The sequence below is a fragment of the Cupressus sempervirens genome, chromosome 3, assembly GCF_028749045.1.
Source record: "Cupressus sempervirens isolate cs-2001-9-10 chromosome 3, ASM2874904v1, whole genome shotgun sequence".
Taxonomy (NCBI): domain Eukaryota; kingdom Viridiplantae; phylum Streptophyta; class Pinopsida; order Cupressales; family Cupressaceae; genus Cupressus; species Cupressus sempervirens.
Window position 1 is genome coordinate 1,062,994,012 of NC_143120.1, and position 18,251 is coordinate 1,063,012,262.

The 18,251-nt window shown below is 35.8% G+C and overlaps 1 protein-coding gene across 11 annotated transcripts in view; it reads right to left on the minus strand.

Annotated features, from left to right (window-relative positions):
* The window catches only part of LOC149570403 (EID1-like F-box protein 2), a 104,572-nt gene extending 89,245 nt beyond the window's left edge, over positions 1-15,327 (minus strand). For 2 of the 11 annotated variants that reach the window (XM_089823052.1, XM_089823048.1), the window contains exons 1-2: positions 13,006-13,180; positions 12,769-12,891 (exon numbers count right to left, since the gene is read on the minus strand). The gene's annotated coding sequence lies outside the window, so the exon portion shown is untranslated. Of the gene's footprint in view, positions 1-8,894; positions 8,916-12,768; positions 12,892-13,005; positions 13,181-13,475; positions 14,486-14,548; positions 14,642-14,680 lie in introns of those variants that run through there. The other 9 variants (XM_089823057.1, XM_089823056.1, XM_089823060.1 and 6 more) reach the window with 8 other exon arrangements.
* Positions 15,328-18,251: the final 2,924 nt, after the last annotated feature.

The window sequence follows — 18,251 nt, forward strand, 5'->3', positions numbered from 1 at the left end:
CACAAACACGTTTTATTTCTGCCGACGACAATGAGTACACAAACCAAAGACTTCCCTGGTCGACACCATTAATTTATACAGACTGGGAATCGCACCCGACGGCATTACCTCCTTCAGCATTAATGGTTTCAAATATTAATAATCCTTTTTTAATTCGGCATTGAGTTATGTTTAATTCATTTTTGTTAATGAATGATTTTATAAATTATGGTAAAATTAGAAATTCTTTTTAGTTTTTTTTATTATAAAGCTCGTGTTTAGTTTTTTAAAATTATTTTAAAACTCTTATACTAGTATTGCTAAAGAGTTTTATAATAAATTTTACAAAGGCTTTTCTTTTACCAATAGACTAAAAATATACATATTTTTTGAATTGTCTAACACATAAATTCATATAGTTAGTTCTTATTTGAAATATGTTTACATGAATATTTAATATATTTTCATAAAATAAATATCTGTATATAAAATTAAAATATATTTATATTTAAATTTTAAATGTAAATAATAAGTAGCTAACATTAGGACTACCAGTATTAATTTGCTAAGTTCCACTTGCTATGTATTTAAGTTAAACAATAATTAATCATATGGTGAATATCTCAAATTATTATATATTCTACAAATTTGGTGTGTGTATGTATGCATTTTAAAGAATATTTTAAGAAATTTTATATTTTCAAATGTTTGATACAAGTGCTAATTTTTTGCTGAGATTTTCCCAATTCCAAGTTTTTCAAAAATATTGGGCCGGCCAAGATATTGCCAATACCGAGTTTTTAAACTATGGTATTAGTCATTGTGTGGATCTAATATATAGAGCCAGTTTACCTAATAAAGCACTACATAGGCTGACACCTGCTAATAGTGTTGAAATGAATAGGCAAGTGCAAAAATTGTTTGAAAATGATCTAATTAGAGAAAGTTTGAGTCCTTGTGTTGTACCTAATGTATTGGCACCTAAGAAGAATGCAAAATGTGCACTAATTCTAGAGTTATAAACAAAATAACAGTAAAGTATAGATTTCCTTTGCCTAGGCTAGATGACATAATGGATTGTTTGAGTGGAGTAAAGTATTTTACAAAGATTGATTTAAAAAGTGGCTATCATCATATCAAAATTAGAGAAGGACGTGAATGGAAAATTGCTTTTAAGACAAATGAAGGTTTGAATGAGTGGTTGGTTATGCCTTTTGGTTTAACTATTGCACCTAGTACTTTCATGAGGCTGATGAATGAGGTTTTGAAGAAATTCTTGGGTAAGTTTGGGATTGTGTATCTTGATGACATCTTGATATTCAATAAGACTAAGGAAGAACACCTTGAGCATATTAGATAAGAATTGCATAGATTGAAGGATGAAAAGTTGTTGATTAATTTGAAGAAATGTTCTTTTATGAAGGAAGAAATTGTGTACCTTGGTTTTGTGATTTCAGTTGATGGTCTGAAGATGGATCCTGAAAAGGTATAAGTTATTATCGATTGGCCTACACCTGAGAATGTTGGAGAAGTTAGATCATTTCGTGGATTGGCAAGTTTCTATAGGAAGTTCATCAAAAGTCTCAATTCAATATGTAATGCTTTGACAAAAATTATGAGAGGAGATAAGAAGGATTTCAAGTGGATGCATGGAGCACATAAGAGCTTTGAAGCATTAAAACAAAGGGTAGAAAAATTACCTACACTTGCTTTTCCTGATTTCAGTAAAGTTTTTCAAGTTGATTGTGATGCTAGTAGAAATGTCATTGGAGTTGTTTTGAGCCAAGAAGGAAGACCTGTAGCTTTCTATAGCGAAAAGTTGAATGATGCTAAGAAAAGATTTTCAGTTTATGATCAGGAATTATATGTCATTGTTCAAGCATTGAAGAAGTGGAGACATTATTTGATGCCTAAAAATTTTGTGTTGTACACTGACCATAAAGCTTTGCAATATTTGGGAAGTCGAAATAAGTTGAACCAGAGACACATGAAGTGGGCGGAGTATTTGCAGAATTTTTCCATGTTTCACTGAGTTTTCGAGACAAGGACGTTTTAGGGGACAGGGACGTGTTTCCGGTACGGGAACGGGTCGAAGCCAAAATTTAGGGGACGGGACATCAGGGGACGGTGATTAAAAACATAGGGGATTTTTTTTAATATAGAGACAAAATTCAAATATGTATATCACAACATTGATAAACCATTCACCATAGACATTTTAGAAGATAAATACATGGAATATTATCAAATGGCAAATACTAAGTGCTTCCATTATAACAATATCACATACATATATAGCAAAAATTAAAATGCCTAAAGGCTTCAAGTATCATGCTGAAATCAGAATGAAATAAAGAGAAGTCCAACTAAAATAGTTAGTAAATAGTAAATACCAAACGCAATCTTTCCTCACTAAACACAATCTTTGCTCATTGCTGCTACTGCTCTTATGTTTTTCTCCTTCCTCTTAGCAAGTATGTTAAATCGAAAAATGAGTAGAAGAGTTAGTGTTTTAATGGACCAAATATGGGTTGCATATTGTTATTATGTCTTTAAGATGACTAAGGGCCACACGAACAACAAAAATTAGAAAAAAAAAAAAATTGGGGATGGTTTGCCTTTACCAGATTGACTGGGAAAAAGGGGACGGCCAGCAGTTTCGGGGACGGATAGGGGACGGCAAAACTGTCCCTGATACTGCTGGTCGTCCCCAAGTTTCCTGCCAAAAAAAAATTGGCCGTTTCGGGGACGTTTCTGAATTTTTCAAAAAGGGGACGACTCATGGGACGGCCAAAATCCGTCCCCGTTTCATCCCCGGTATAGGTACGAGGGTAAAACCCCAGGAAACGCGTCCCCATGGAGCATAGGAATTTTTCCTTTGTGGTGAAACATAAGAGCAGGCAGTCAAATAAAGTTGTTGACGCTTTGAGCAAAAGAAGAAATTTGCTAACAGGAATAAGTAGAAGTACTTGGTTTTGATGATTTGAAACATTTGTATAAACTGATCCTAATTTTGCAGAACCTTAGAAAGCCTACAAGAATCAAATGATGAGTGAGCAAGATAAGTAAGATAAGTGGACTGATTATTTCATTCAGGAAGACATGTTGTTCAAAGGAATTCCATTGTGCATACCTAGAGGATCTGTGAAAGATAACATCATGAAGGAGAAACATAGTGGAGGACTAGTTGGACATTATGGAATTGATAAGACAGTAAAATTGATTTAAGATAGGTATTATTGGCCTCAAATTTACAAGGATGTGCAAAAGATGGTTAGAAGTTGTAGATTTATCAAACATCAAAAGGAACTAGTCAGAATTTAGGATTGTATTTACCATTGCCTATACCAAATAATGAAGCAGTGCAAAGTAGGAGAATCCCCAAAGGAGATGTCCTAGCCCCTAGCAAATAACCATATAGCAAAAACACAACAATGCAAGATCTTATACCAAATCACAACTCTTTATTCATAAAATAAATGATTACATGCAACGTGTCAAGCTGTAAGGCCTTCTCGGCTTCTGTCAAATACAAAGCAAGTAATAGTTTTGCAAGATCCCTCAAGATCCAATCCAAACCCTAACTAGTCCAAATCCACACTTTGTTAGAAATCTCCAAGGAAGATCTGAAAATGTGCTCGCAAGCCCACCAAGCAATCTCTTTGTTTCCCAAGCCTCAGCTACTAGCCCTTTCAAGATTCGCTCCTCTACCACATCCTCTTCTCCAATATGGATGAATAACGACTAAAGAGTCCACCATACCCCCTACTTATACCCAACTAAACCAAAAGTCGGCCCAGTAAGCTGCAAATTAAATAACGGTTGCATTAAATACATGTTGAGCCACAAGTCGGCCTTTAATAAAAATTAAATACCAAATGCCTTAAAAGGCTTACAACACTTATTAAATACATCAAAAATTATTAACCAAGACCCAAATAGATCCACACAACTCCACCAAAATCCCTCCAACATGCAAGATGGCCAACTACCTTAGGATGCTCTTGCATCAAACTTCCTAGGTGTGAAAAGATGTTCTCAGTAGCTGGAAGAACATCTTCCAGGATTCAACGGATGAATTCCAAATTGGTTCTTCACATACATGTCCTCCAAGTCTGCAACTTGTGTACACTTTCCCTTGCTCTTCTTATGCTTCTTCACCTCCATCCTTGGTGTTCCACAGGTTTGTCCATACTGATCTCTAACACTTTCAGAATCTACCAACTCAACTTGGCTACCAATACTCAGGTTCCTTCTATCGACCTCTTCATTCTGCAAAGGAATGATGGAATGTTTCCTGCCACCTTTCACAATTGTAAACACATTCTTGACATAATCATGCACATCCCTGCAATCATACTGCCAAGGTCTACTAAGCAACACATGACCACTGTTCATGTCCACAATATCACACAACACTTGATCCTTATACTACCTAATCTGGAAATCAACAAGGCACTGCCCCCTCACTTCCAATATCACACAACACTTTATCCTTATACTGCCTAATCTGGAAATCAACAAGGCATTGCCCCCTCACTTCCAAAGCATGCTCACCTTGCAACCAGCCAATCCTATAAGGATAAGGATGTCTCATTCTCTTCGAACCAAGTTTTTGAACCATCTCTTCAGCAACAAAGTTATCAGTACTACCACCATCCACAATTACATTGCAGACTTTACCACCAAATTTGCAACGAGTCCTGAAAAAATTACTCCTCTGACAAGATTCCAATGTCCTCTGACCAACCAGTACTCACCAAGCTAGCAAACTCTCTCCTTGCTCAGGTTCATGGTCTTCAACCTCATTCACAACAGCAGCTCTTTTGTCACCAGCCTTCTGCGAACACTCATAAGATCTATGTCCTTCTTCATGACATGTGAAACAAGTACCCTTAAACTCAACTCTATCTGTCCTTATTTTCTGATCAACAGGTTTTGGTTCATCTTCTGCACTCGGTTTAGCTTTTGTTGAGTAGTCTTACTTCTCCTTCCCTCTGGAATTACCTTGATTCTTCCTCTTCAACTTTTCTTCTGCTCTCAAAGCATACTGATAAGCATCCTCAACCGAAGAAATATTCAGCATACCAACCTCATCCTGAATATTGAATCTCAAACCATTAATGTACTGCGCTACCTTCTCCTTTGACAATTCTCTATGCCCAAACCAGATTGTAAACTTGTAGAACTCCTCAGTATAATCTTTCACAATCATATATTTCTATTTCAGATTTTGCAATCTCTTAAACAACTCAAGTTCATAATCAGCAAGAATGAACTTAGCCACCATCAACCTCCATCTAGTAATCTTCATTTCACCTTCCTCCTCTCTGTCTCCTTGCAATTCTTTCCACCAAAGAGTAGCATGTCCCTTCAGCTTAGTTTGTGCCAACCTTACTCTAAGTGGATCCTCAATATCCTCAAGCTCAAAGTAGTCTTCTAATTCACCAATCCAATCAATCAAGTCTTCAAGGTTCAAAGTACCTAAGAAATTAGAAACCTCCATCTTATGCTTCAACTTCAACTAAGATCCAGGTCTAACAAACTGACCAACCCTATTTCCCATTGGTCTCTCCACACAATCAGTTTTGTCCTCACCACTCGATCCAACAGCTTCAAAGTCTTCAGCAACTTCCTCATAACTACCTTCAATACCCACATGCTGAGGTATACCACCTAAAGCACTCACAATTTCAGCAATCATGTCACTCTTCATCAATGTCATCTGAGATTTGAAACTGGCTTTAACCTCCTCCATTTTAGATCTAAAATCTGCTTTAACCTTCTCTAAAATACTTTATTTCACAGCATCACTAAGATCATCAATCGCCCTAGTGTCCAATCTTCTTGGAGGCATCTTCCAAGATTTTCGCAAACCCTCCACAATAAATCAATAAATCTACAAACCTAGAAGATCAATCAGCTCCACGAGATCAACCTTCTCCACCCAAGTCCTGATGCAAACTGCCTCAACTTTGGCGCTCGGTCTACACACTCAAGAACAACCTTCGCTCTGATACCACTTGATGCAGTGCAAGGTAGGAGAATCCCCAAAAGAGATGTCCTAGCCCCCAACAAATAACCATACAGCAAAAACACAACAACGATGCAAGATCTGATACCAAATCACAACTCTTTATTCATAAAATAACTGATTACATGCAATGTGTTGGGCTGTAAGGCCTTCCCAGTTATGACCAAATATAAAGCAAGTAATAATTCCACAAGATCCCTCAAGATCCAATCCAAACCCTAGCTAGTCCATTTCCACACTTTGGTAGAAACCTCCAAGGAAGATCTAAACTTGTGTTCGCAAGCCCACCAAGCAATCTCCTTGTTTCCCAAGCCTCAGCTACTAGCCCTTCTCAAGATTCGCTCCTCTACCGCATCCTCTTCTTCAAGATGAATGAATAATGACTAAAGACTCCACCATATGCCCTACTTATACCCAACTAAGCCACAAGTCGGCCCAGTAAGCTACAAATTAAATAACCCTTGCATTAAAAAAATGTTGAGCCACAAATCGATCTCCAACAGAAATTAAATACCAAATACCTTAAAAGGCTTACAACACTTATTAAATACATCAAAAACAATTAACCAAGACCCAAATAGGTCCACATAACTCCACCAAAATCCCTCCAACATGTAGGATGGCCAACTACCCTAGGATGCTCCTGCATCAAATAAACCTTGGGAAGGTATCAGTATGGACTTTGGTCTTGGTTTACCTATAACTCTAAGAGGTAATGATTCTATTTTGGTAGTAGTTGACAGATTTTCAAAAATGGTTCATTACATACCTTGTAAGAAGACATATGATGTTGTACATGTGGCTGAATTATTCTTTCAAGGAGTGAGATTGCATGGATTGCCTAGGGCTATTGTTTCAGACAGAGATACCAAATTTACTAGTTATTTCTAGAGGACACTTTGGAAAAAGTTGGATACAGAGCTAAAATTTAGTTCTACATTTCATTCGCAGACAGATGGACAAACTGAAGTTGTGAATAGAAGTTTGGGTAGCTTACTGAGATGTTTGGTTAGAGATAAGCTTACTAATTGGGATTTTATTTTGGCACAAGCAGAGTTCGCATTTAACAATTATGTGGATAGAAGTACCAAGAAGACACCTTTTGAAATTGTTAATGGATTGAATCCTAAAGGAGCTACTGAATTAAGAGATTTGAATGTTGAGATAAAGAGAAGTGTTGAAGCAGAGGAGTTTGCAAAATTCATGAAGACTCTACATTAGGAAGTAAAGAAGAATTTGGAGGATGGTAATCTTGAATACAAACAGAGAACAGAGAAAGGAAAAAGACAAATCTTTTGAGGTTGGAGATGAAGTGATGGTTCATTTGAAGAAGAATAGATTCCGAATTGGTACCTATAGTAAGCTAAAGATGAAGAAGTTTAATCCTTGTAAGATTCTAAGGAAGTTTGACAATGGAAATGCTTTTGAAGTTGAATTACCTCAAGACATGGATATTTCACCTATATTCTATATTGCAAACATCTTTCAATACTTTGAAGTAGATGAGGAATTAAAAGATAACCTAGATTGTCCCAAGAAGAAGACTGATAGCATTGAGAAGGTTTTGGATAGCAAAATAAGTAAGAGTACAAGAGGAAAAGACTACATGGAATACCTTGTTCAGTGGAAAGATAAGTCGGTTGAAGACAGCTCATGATAACACAAGCTAAGTTGGATCTTTATGATTCAGGCCGGAGCATCGGGATTGCCTGATGAGGACGTCAGTTCTTTACTTAACCCAAGTGTTTGATGCAGGAGCATCTTGGGTCAATGAGCAATCTTCCATCAACCAAAAACATTTCTTGTTCTTTTGAACTAATTTGTTGTTCGTGCAGTAGTCGTTACTACTTGGAGTTTTGAGTTGTGTGCAATCAAGATGTTGTTGTGGACCTATTTTACATCCTTACCCTAAGAGTGCAAAAGCCGATGAGTCATTTACTTCAAGTTCTGTGTCGATTTCTCTAGTTGTTGTTTCTTGATGTTTTCATCCAGCGAGGCGTGTTAACTCTTTCAATGCGGTTCCCTATGATGGCATGGCATCTTGGGCGGTCGAGAGCCGACTCCTTGATTGTGTTTGGACCAACCTTTAAGTGTGCATAAACAATTGATGCCCATTACTTGGGTTATGCTTTACTCCTCCAAGCAAGACCTATATTGTAATTAAATGCCTGACTAGCAGACTTGTGGTCTAGCTGGCTATATAAAGATTTGGATTTATTATAGAGGCAGCAATGGTAATAGTAAGAAGATAAAGGGAAGAAGAAGAAAGCGATCTTTGAGCCCAGTATTTGTAATTCTTTGTATTGGAGGCAACCTAGAAGGCCTCACAATCGAGCATATTGGTTGTTGTTGCATATATTTCATCATGCGAGTTGTGTGATCCATCAGTAAATCTATGAATTCTATTGCTTCTTTGCTGCAATTTTGTGTTTTGCTTCCGTGTGTACTCTTGGTAGATTGTTAGGGGATTGGATCTAATCTCTAATTGGCTTTCTTTTCCCTATCATCCATGCGTCAAAATGCCAAACAATTGTTCCATGGTAAACATCTTCGAATCATAAACTTCCTCAATAGCTGAAACTTTGTCATTGTAACTATCAAGTAATGTCATCAAGATCTTTTCCATAAAGTCTTCATCAGTTATGTTGCCACCTTGATTCTTGATTTCATTAACTGAACTCTCAACTCATTCAAAATAACTCTTAATACCTTCGCCATCTTCAATTCTAAGATTTTCATAATGTCTCTTTGTTGCCAATTTCTTAAAAAGTTTCACCTAATCATTTCCTTCCTAAATTTCTTTCAATTAACATCATAAAAAAATTTCAAAGAAATAACTTTAGCAAGTTCTGATTTTGATAAAGCACTAGCAATTGCGTACCTTGCCTTCTCAATCTCCTCATGCTTCAATTTCATCTATAGTTTGTAAGTCATTCTGAGAGAATGCATACATAGTCTCCACATGCTTCCAAGTCTTGTAATTACCAACCGATACTAGATAACCTTTCATCTAATCTTCCCATGTACTGTAGTTTGATCCATCAAACATAGGAATATCCAATTTGTGTGCCATCAAATCTACCTCAAGCGGTTAAGCTTCACACCGAGGAACCAAACTCTGATAATTGTTGAATAGGCAAAATACCTGAGAGGGGGCTGAATCAGTTATTCCCACACTCATAAAAACTTTTGATATATCAATTAGCACTTAACAATCATCAACCACCACTTAAGATCTTTCAATTAAAGCATAGTACTTCACCATAAGAAAGACAAACATGAAAGAACAATAACACCAACACAATCAACACCAAAATTTACGTGGAAAACTCAAAACGAAAAAAACCACAAAAAAGCTAATTGTCATGAAATGAAAAACACCTGTTAGGGTGACACCAATTAAGGTGATTTGTACAAGGAGGCTAACTGTCTCAAATGCTCAATGCAATAAGAAAGAGGGGTATTCCCAATAGGCCTCACTACCATAGTGGCTATGCCCCAGAAATACAATAAGGCTCACTGTCAATAGGCTTATAGCCAATATATGATAGATGAAGTAGAAACCACCACAGGATATAGTTGTCGAGTCTCTGCAATTACAGTTTGCTACTGTTTGCACCTCCTCAAATTACCAAAGTAAGTTCGCACATGCATTACATATAGCTTGCACATAAGCAAATAAGTTCACATGAATATTTTCATACACGGACTTGCATACATCCTTCATGAAATGATACTCTATTTATATTGGATGCACATCACAAATTTGTTAGCTAAAACAAATTTTAGATAGGTTACACCACCTCGAGAAATACAACAAACCTCGAGCACTCCAAAATGCTACAATGATCTTCAATACCAACAATTATGATTAACACGCTAGTAAAGGTTGTTGAGACCAAAATAAAAAAAAGTGCCTCAATAAGGATCGACCCAAGACACAATCCACCAAATTGTTGCATGCCATCGCCAAGGGATGAAATGGTAAAATAATTAATGCTCAGCCAATGATAATGCCCAATACTTGAAACACAAGCTATCGGTGAAAGATAATCAATATGCAACCAACCGATATAGTAAAACAGCCGATACCCAACTACCAATACACCACAGGTTGAGAGAAAGGTGTTGACATCAACCATCAACCTCACATTCTAAAAACATTTATATTTCAAAAAGTGTATTAAGAAACCAAGTATATTAAATGTGTATTCAGATTTACCAAAGGTTCATTATTAACCAAACATGTTTTATCCTATTATCCAGCTATGCGAACCATGCAATTGAGCTCATATGACTACTATGCAGTGAAGAATAATTAGATTATGTGGCATGAAAATGAGAACAGGATTGAAAGGTGATGGGAAACCTCACCTGAGGTTTGTTGAGCTTGTTGTAGGCACAAGTAATTTAATGAAAGTAAAAGATGTAACATGGACAGGCTATAGCTATACTACACAATCAGATTCTAAGCATGAAAGTTGAAACTGGCTCCTTGAGCAGTAAAGTTTGGTAAAATATTCATGATTCTCATCTGATACCAATGTAGAGATCTAATAAACTCATGCATAATTCCATATACATGCTCAAATCAGAAAAATTGTGATTAGAAAAAGGTTCGGATTATTTCAGTGGATGGTCCTTCTGGAAAGCTATCTACCTGGTATTGGATAGTCTACAGGTACATGGCTTTCTTTAGAAAGAAACGACTATAATTACATTCTAGATCAAGTTTCAACAGTACAATTGTATTCTTTCTAGATCTTGTGTCTGGTTGTGTGAAGCTTTACACTTTTATCAATATTACTAATTTGATATCCAAACTTGTTCAATGTCAATGCATAGGGCACCCAATGAGAAGAACTCGAGTAGTAAAGCATTTTGATTCCCATGGCAAAGCCCCATTGGTCAAATCTTAGGAATCAATAGCATTTAAATTAGGTCCAACTTGTTGAGCTTTCCCAATGCACTATACCAGGCATAATGTACTGAAATTAGGTAAAATGTCACATCCAACTCACTCAGCTCCCCTCGTGGAAGAGTCTGGGTGTACTTAAGTGCTTAAATTGGATAAAAATATCACATCTAACACACTAAGCTACACTAAAGGGTGAGGCCGTACATAAGTATCACATTCAATCTGTTGACTTACAAAATTAAACAACACATGACATTTTGTAAGGATTGTCCCTGCAAAACCAATGCCACATCAGCACTCTCCATAAAATGCGAAAAATTCAACAAGTCAAGGTCCTTAGAATATTGACCAATCAACATTAATTCTCAATTATCATTAAATTTTAAAAAAAATACATTTACCAAATACCAGATACCAAAATACCAAGATGGTCTGAACAGGATGACCAAACCGTAAAGGAGCTCCAGAACTTGTCTAAGAACACAAGGGTGAGAATATTGTAGGGGTGCTTTACGACCCTACCACAAAGCTATTAAGCTTCCCCGAAATCTTTCCTGACATGAAAGATACCCAGCCCGGCAATGAGATAGACTAAACAAGCAAAACTAAGAGGAGAGTAATGGAATTGTGCAATTATAGCATATCATCGAAACACTAAGGCATGAGATCATTTCAAATCATTGAACAAATCTCAATCAATAAATGTGCCATAAACAAGCATTGGACGAAGATAACTCATAAGATATTAGTTGTAATGTGTACGTGATAAAGACACAAAAACTCATATTTAGGTCTGTATCCAACTTATCATAGTCAAAAGATATTAATCATCCTTGTTTCCAATTCACATCATAACCATCATATATGCATGTGAAACATGTAAGATAAGCATCATAATTAATTCATAAAATACCATCACAAAATCAATATAAGACATAATCAATTCCGCATTAAAGCATATCATCTTTAAAAAAATCACATATCCAACCAATATGACAATTAGGATGAAGGATAAAATGATTATCTCATAAGATATAGTTTACCTCAGGTACATATCAAACCATTGGAAATCAACGGCCACAAACAAGAGAAAATCAAAGAATATAAATAACCTCCGAAGAAACAATTATAAACTCATCCACTATAAGCTCATAAACATACCATTATTGACATGTCTGCTCAAAACATGAACACTTGTTAAATAAATTCTGTATGGATACTATTCCTACTATGCCATCACGTATGGTATTCATAATATGCATTAAAACGTAGTTCAATTGCTAACCAAACATAGTAAGAATGAAATGATGATATCCGACCATCAATCTGTCTCTGTATGCCTAAAATAGGGTGAAGCACTTATTGCTCCTATTCGAACTGTTTAAACTATCCAGCTTCATACTAGTAGGAATATTAAATGAAATTCAAAGACACGGTGTGTTTTCTATTTCACGTCTTTCTCAATTATAAAAGAATCATTAAGCACATTAATTTCTAGTATATAAGGAAGACAATCCCATCATTTGACGCTGTTGTTTGGGTGTTTTGTCATTCTTCATAAAATAGTAAGATAAGCGCACTTTTTCTATTAGTATCCGCATTCATTCGTATTTCAGCACAATGGGTTCAAAACTCATTTGTTGGTGCACTCCAAATTTCCAGTCCAGTCATAGTGTTGACTAAAATATGAAATGTTGTGTTTAACAACATAGAATTAAACAATTCTTTGGAGTTATATCACTCTGCCTCGGCAAGACAATGTATAAGTTTGGAAGCAATTACTCTTTTACCAATCAAAGTACAAGGCAAGAAATTTTTTGAAGGCAAATTTACTAACCTCGTTGTTTCATTTAATTATTACAATCCCCTGAAGAAGTTCTCAAGAATTGTTTTTAAGTTTTAGTTAACCAGAATGGGCATCCACTGAGAGATCTATAACCATGATACATGTGGTCTGAACCTGATAACAACAAAACAAAGTCCCACAAGTATGAATTAGATTGGAAGAATAAGTTTCTGTGAAGTAAGAGTCTGACTGGTTATCAAGACCATAGAAAACGATAGAATATTTCACCTAATTCCTTTAGTGATGTACGGACGAGGAGAAGTTTATATAGAACTTAATAACTGTGGTTCTTCAAAGGATCCATTTGTCCAATCTTTCTACTTCCTATACATTCTTTTCCCAATTTTGACTGTAGTAAGTTGTTCTCCTCCTTATGAAGATGGCGTCAATGTTTGAGTATTCACTACAAAGTATCAATTTATTGCTTGCGTCTACATGTCTCTGTCTTGATGTGGGAAGAGATATAAAGCACCCTTGTTTCCATTGAGAAATGCATTCATTAATCAAACAAGGAGACTTTTCAAAGATCTTATGAAACAGCACAACAATTTTGACTGCCCACAATACTTTTTATTAACTACAGCCAAAAGACAAAATATTTAATTATGGAGTTGATTATCTACCGTTTTCAAAGATCCACACAAGCAATATGACCAATCATGTATTGGCAAAAGGAGATTTCAAGCAAAGTGGAGAACCTGGAATTTTAGATGAATAAGAACCTGGATAATCTTCCTCACAGCTACACCAATGTTCTCTACACCAACATTACAATTTTTGCCATGAGAAATGTGAATTCTTCTTGTCCTTGAGACAAATCCAACATTAGAGGTAACTATCCACGCCCATCATTATCTGCTTGGGATCTATGCAAAATAAAACATTGGTGGTAAGGCTGGAGAATGAGCTCCACACTTGTATCCCTATGCTTTTCCCAATCTCTCTGCCGTTTCCAAGCTCTAGCTCTGTTTCTTCAGCTTCGAACTTCCCCATAACGGTTTCTCCTTTCTCCTCTTATCCAATATTTCTATTCTATTTTTCCTCCCTCTATGCTGTAACCGTCTTGATTATTCCCTTGGGTATATGTGAGGCAGTTGCGATAAGCTCCATTTACCATTTCATTTCCTATCCATTAACTTTCATGCTATAGATTTGTTAAACCATATTAATAATAAATTATTATTATCAACAATTGAAGTCACCGGTCTACGTGGCAAATGAAACGTCAATTATTCAAACAACGGAAAAGTGGGTTATGACACATTTCAAGATTATGGACTTGGGTAAAGTATAACATCCAATATACTGAGCTATCCCAATGGACAAAATAATGCACTGAAATTGGGTAAAATGCCACATCCAAATCACTAAGATATCCTAATGGACAAAACCAGGCATGTAAAGTATTGAAATCGGATTGAACAGCGTGTCCAGCTTGCTGAGCTGCTCTGATGGTCAAGACTAGACACAATAAGGAATCGCAATTTGGGTAAAACATCAAATCCAGCCCTCTGGGCTCCCCCAATGGACGAAACCAGGTACATGACATTATGACAGGATGCAAATTGGTTTTCTATGCGTGCATACGATTGTAAACACGAATACAACTACATATAGCCTAGTCTCTTTTTTAATCGATGTTGCAGGTGCTCTTTCTAATGATGTCTGGGGCAGCTCAATCAAAAATCGTCATTCATCCAGAAAAGTTAAATGGAAATTACACTTAAGTGCTAGTCCATAAATTAAAAAAGCAAATAATGCAAAATCTTACAAACACCAAAGAAGTGACTCAGTGCGTATCGAAGCAGCGACCTCTGTGGACTAAAACAGCTATTTCTGAGTTGACTTAACATTTAACACATACTGTTGTAGCTTTGATTTAACACATAGTTTGAACACGTACTGAAGTAAAACGCCAAGTGGAAGGCCAACGAAAAGACCTCAGCAGTTGGCAAACCAAAAAATAACTGGGTACATTTTTTGACCACTGCAAACCCCAAAAAGACGAATTTTGAATTACCATTTCAAGAATTGCACGAGGAGGAGTTCGCCCTTTTTTGAACCTTCAGCCTTGCAACCGCCTGTAATTGGCTTAAAGATCTACCGTAGTAAACAGTACAGTTAAAATGGGTGAAGGAAAACAGACGAAAGGAAATATGAGGCTGAAAATGAAACAACTGGGCAAAGAAAAGCACTCCTATTTCGCAGCATAGGCCTAGGAATGAGGAGTGCCCGGCAGTAACCGGCTATCGGCAGTCGTCCCCCCCCCCCCCCCCCGGTAGGCTCGCTCTTCCTCGGGGTATGTGAATTGCGCCGGTCGTCAGCTGAAGGAGCCATTGACAAACTTTTTTTTCCCTTGTTCTTTTACGATTTGCCACTTGTCCACTGGTAGCTTCAAATGCTGTGAAATAACTTTAAAGATGTTCGTAAATTTTGGAGAACGCCATCGAGAATAGGAATGCGAGTGAAGCAGCTTGTCACTTCGTGGTTTCATTTCATATTAGAATATAAAACACCTTCAACCAAAACAAAAGTAAATCTTTCATAGCAAATCAAGTTCTCCCACAAAAGAAAGAATTATGACACCAACATTCAATTCCCCTCTCTTTAATCGATGAAAAGGCATAAAGCAGACATGGAAGGAAAAGTGCCATGCATCAAATCACACATTATGCATTATTTAATCATTTAATAGTTTTTTAAGTCGATGAAATATAATTTAAACAATATTTTTTCTAGATTTGATCATATGAATTCTTTTTGTCAATCGAACCTTATGAACTCTTATTATGATTGATAGCATCATCTAGGCTAACATTAGTAAGAATGTGAAGATGTCGAAGACGCTAAGAGTCTGTTTGGTTGCAGGCATAAGAATTGTGAATTAGAAGAGAAAATTTGAATGGGAATGGAAATGGGGAATGAGAATAGGAAATTACAATCCAATCCCATTTATCTCTTGTTTGGTTGCACAAACTTGAATTGAAGATTGAAGGTTCGAACCCCATCAAATTTTATGAATGAAAAAGAAAAAACATAATTTATAGAGGGTTTCATCTTCTCACACGCTTATTTTTAACAAATTCATGGTGTTTGCAAAAACAATCTAAAGCAAAAAACAGTAAAGCAGGTGAATCCAAATCCCCACATCGAGTGATCGAATCACGTTGCTAAGCGATTCATTGGCCACTATGCGCTAGTCTTCCATGAGTAGAATCCAAGGAATATATATATATATATATATATATATTCAACATCATCAGTTTGAAAATGGCCATGATTTTTCATTTTGGGGAGCTCCAACAGAAAGTTATAATGAAGCGGATCTGAAAACATTTTCAAATAAGAAAAATTCAAAATGGGAATGGGAATAGCAATTCCAATTACAAGTATTTTGGAGAATGGACAAATGCTCATTTTGGGGCAAAATGGGAATACGTATTCCTATTCCCAATTCTAATTTGGCGCACCAAATAGAGAAATTAAAAATGAATTCTAATTTTCTATTCCTATTCTGATTGTATTCCAGCAACCAAACAGGCCCTAAGGAGCTCTTCCAATTCGTTGTAGAAGATTGGGCAGCAATGATGCTCACTAGTGAATGGAAGACAACAAAGAATTAAAGATGAGCACTCTCTCTAGTTTTTGCATTTTGACTTGTCTTGGCCTTCACGACATTGTGTTGGTTTACTTAGTGTTTACTTAGTTTATTCTGGACTTGTAGTTCTTTTTTTTTTTTAATTGAGTTTTTGAACTTAAGACCTCCAAGAAGGAGGTTATGCTTATGGGTATTACTATTTTTATGGTTTTCATACATAACATCAATTATAATTTAATTGTTTTTCATCTATCTATTTTTTATGATTTTTGATAGTGATGTGAGGGTGGTTGTCTTTGTTTATCTTTGAATGGTTAAAGTTTTGGTTATGCTTAACTGCTCATATTGTCCCTATGTTGACTATGTGTGTCCGATGTTAATCTGATATTGTTGTTGCTCACCCTAGTGATTGTGTTTGTAAAGGGACAACACCCTTGTTTTGTTGCATTACTTTATCAAAAGCAAGATATGAGAATCGATAATATATATTTCAATTAAAGAAAACAAATAGATGGGGTAAAAGACATCAAGACAATTAGTTGGAAAAGAAGGATAAGGAAAGCTTGAGGTGAAAGGATAAAATTTGGGAGGATAGGGACCAAAGATATAATAAAGAATAAGGGTAAGAAGCTGACAAGAACTAGATAGATAACAAAGTTAAGAAAGTATGATATATATATATATATATATATATATATATATATAACAAAAGTAATTAATTATATAAGTACAAAAAATAGTGTTAGCGCATAGTAGCACTTATGTGGCTTCTCCATATAGCAAGTTAGGTAAGGTACTCACATGGAAGATCAGTCATTTGTTCTTTCCAACTAGATGAGACCTATTCTTTCCCCATTCCTTTCAATTTTTTATCATGTAAAAGAAAAACCATTCAACAACCTTTAATTTGAGTGTTGTGTTTTAAGTGGCTATTTGTTTGAGCTCAATCCAATCGAGTTCATTTTGCACTATCATTATAAATTTCAATTTTAACTCAAAATTGTATTGTGCATGCACTACACTCAAACTGCCAATTATAAAGGGAGGTCTCTAAAACTAAATTAAGAGGTGTATTGTGTGTTGTATCACGTATGCTTTTGCACTTCTTCTTAAATTTCTTCAGTTTGAGACTGATTGGGATAATGTGGGGGTCTTGCATGTAATCAAAAACTAATATAGAGTTTTGTAACACCCCGCCAAGGAACCCAAAAGAAATTAACCTAATAAGTCACTAAGCTTGCTATAAAAAATATTGAAAGATTAAAACAATAAGAGATAACATAGCAAAAGAGATAACTCACATGCATACATCAGCAATACATCAATTACATCTCTTAAGGGTTTTGTGACATTGAAACACATACATTAGTTTTATTAAGATTAAATCTGATACATAACAAAGTCTACATAATAGGATAATCATAAGTATGAAATCAAATGAAATAATATGCAAGTACATAAGATGTCACATGGCATAATCCACATGCCTAATCATCCTCTATACAAGTCATAGGGTATGAAATGCTAAAAGAATATACACCATGATAAGATACAACATCTCATATGATCCCAAATAATCAAAGTATAATAAATCAATATATGACCATAGAACAAAATCACAAGATTAGGAGAATGGAACAACGGCACAAGGTACATCCAGCTATCAGATCTCAATGGTATAAGAAACACTACCACTTGACCTCTTGGAACCTAAATGGACCACTCCCACTGTGTTGAGGAGATCATCTCAAGTCCCAAATGGATAACACTCCACAAGTCAAAACAAAAATCTAGGTCAAGGAATCCTGATAGCAATCTATCTCAAAGGTACCAAGTACACAAGTAACAATTAATCCCAGAGGCAACAAAGACATGT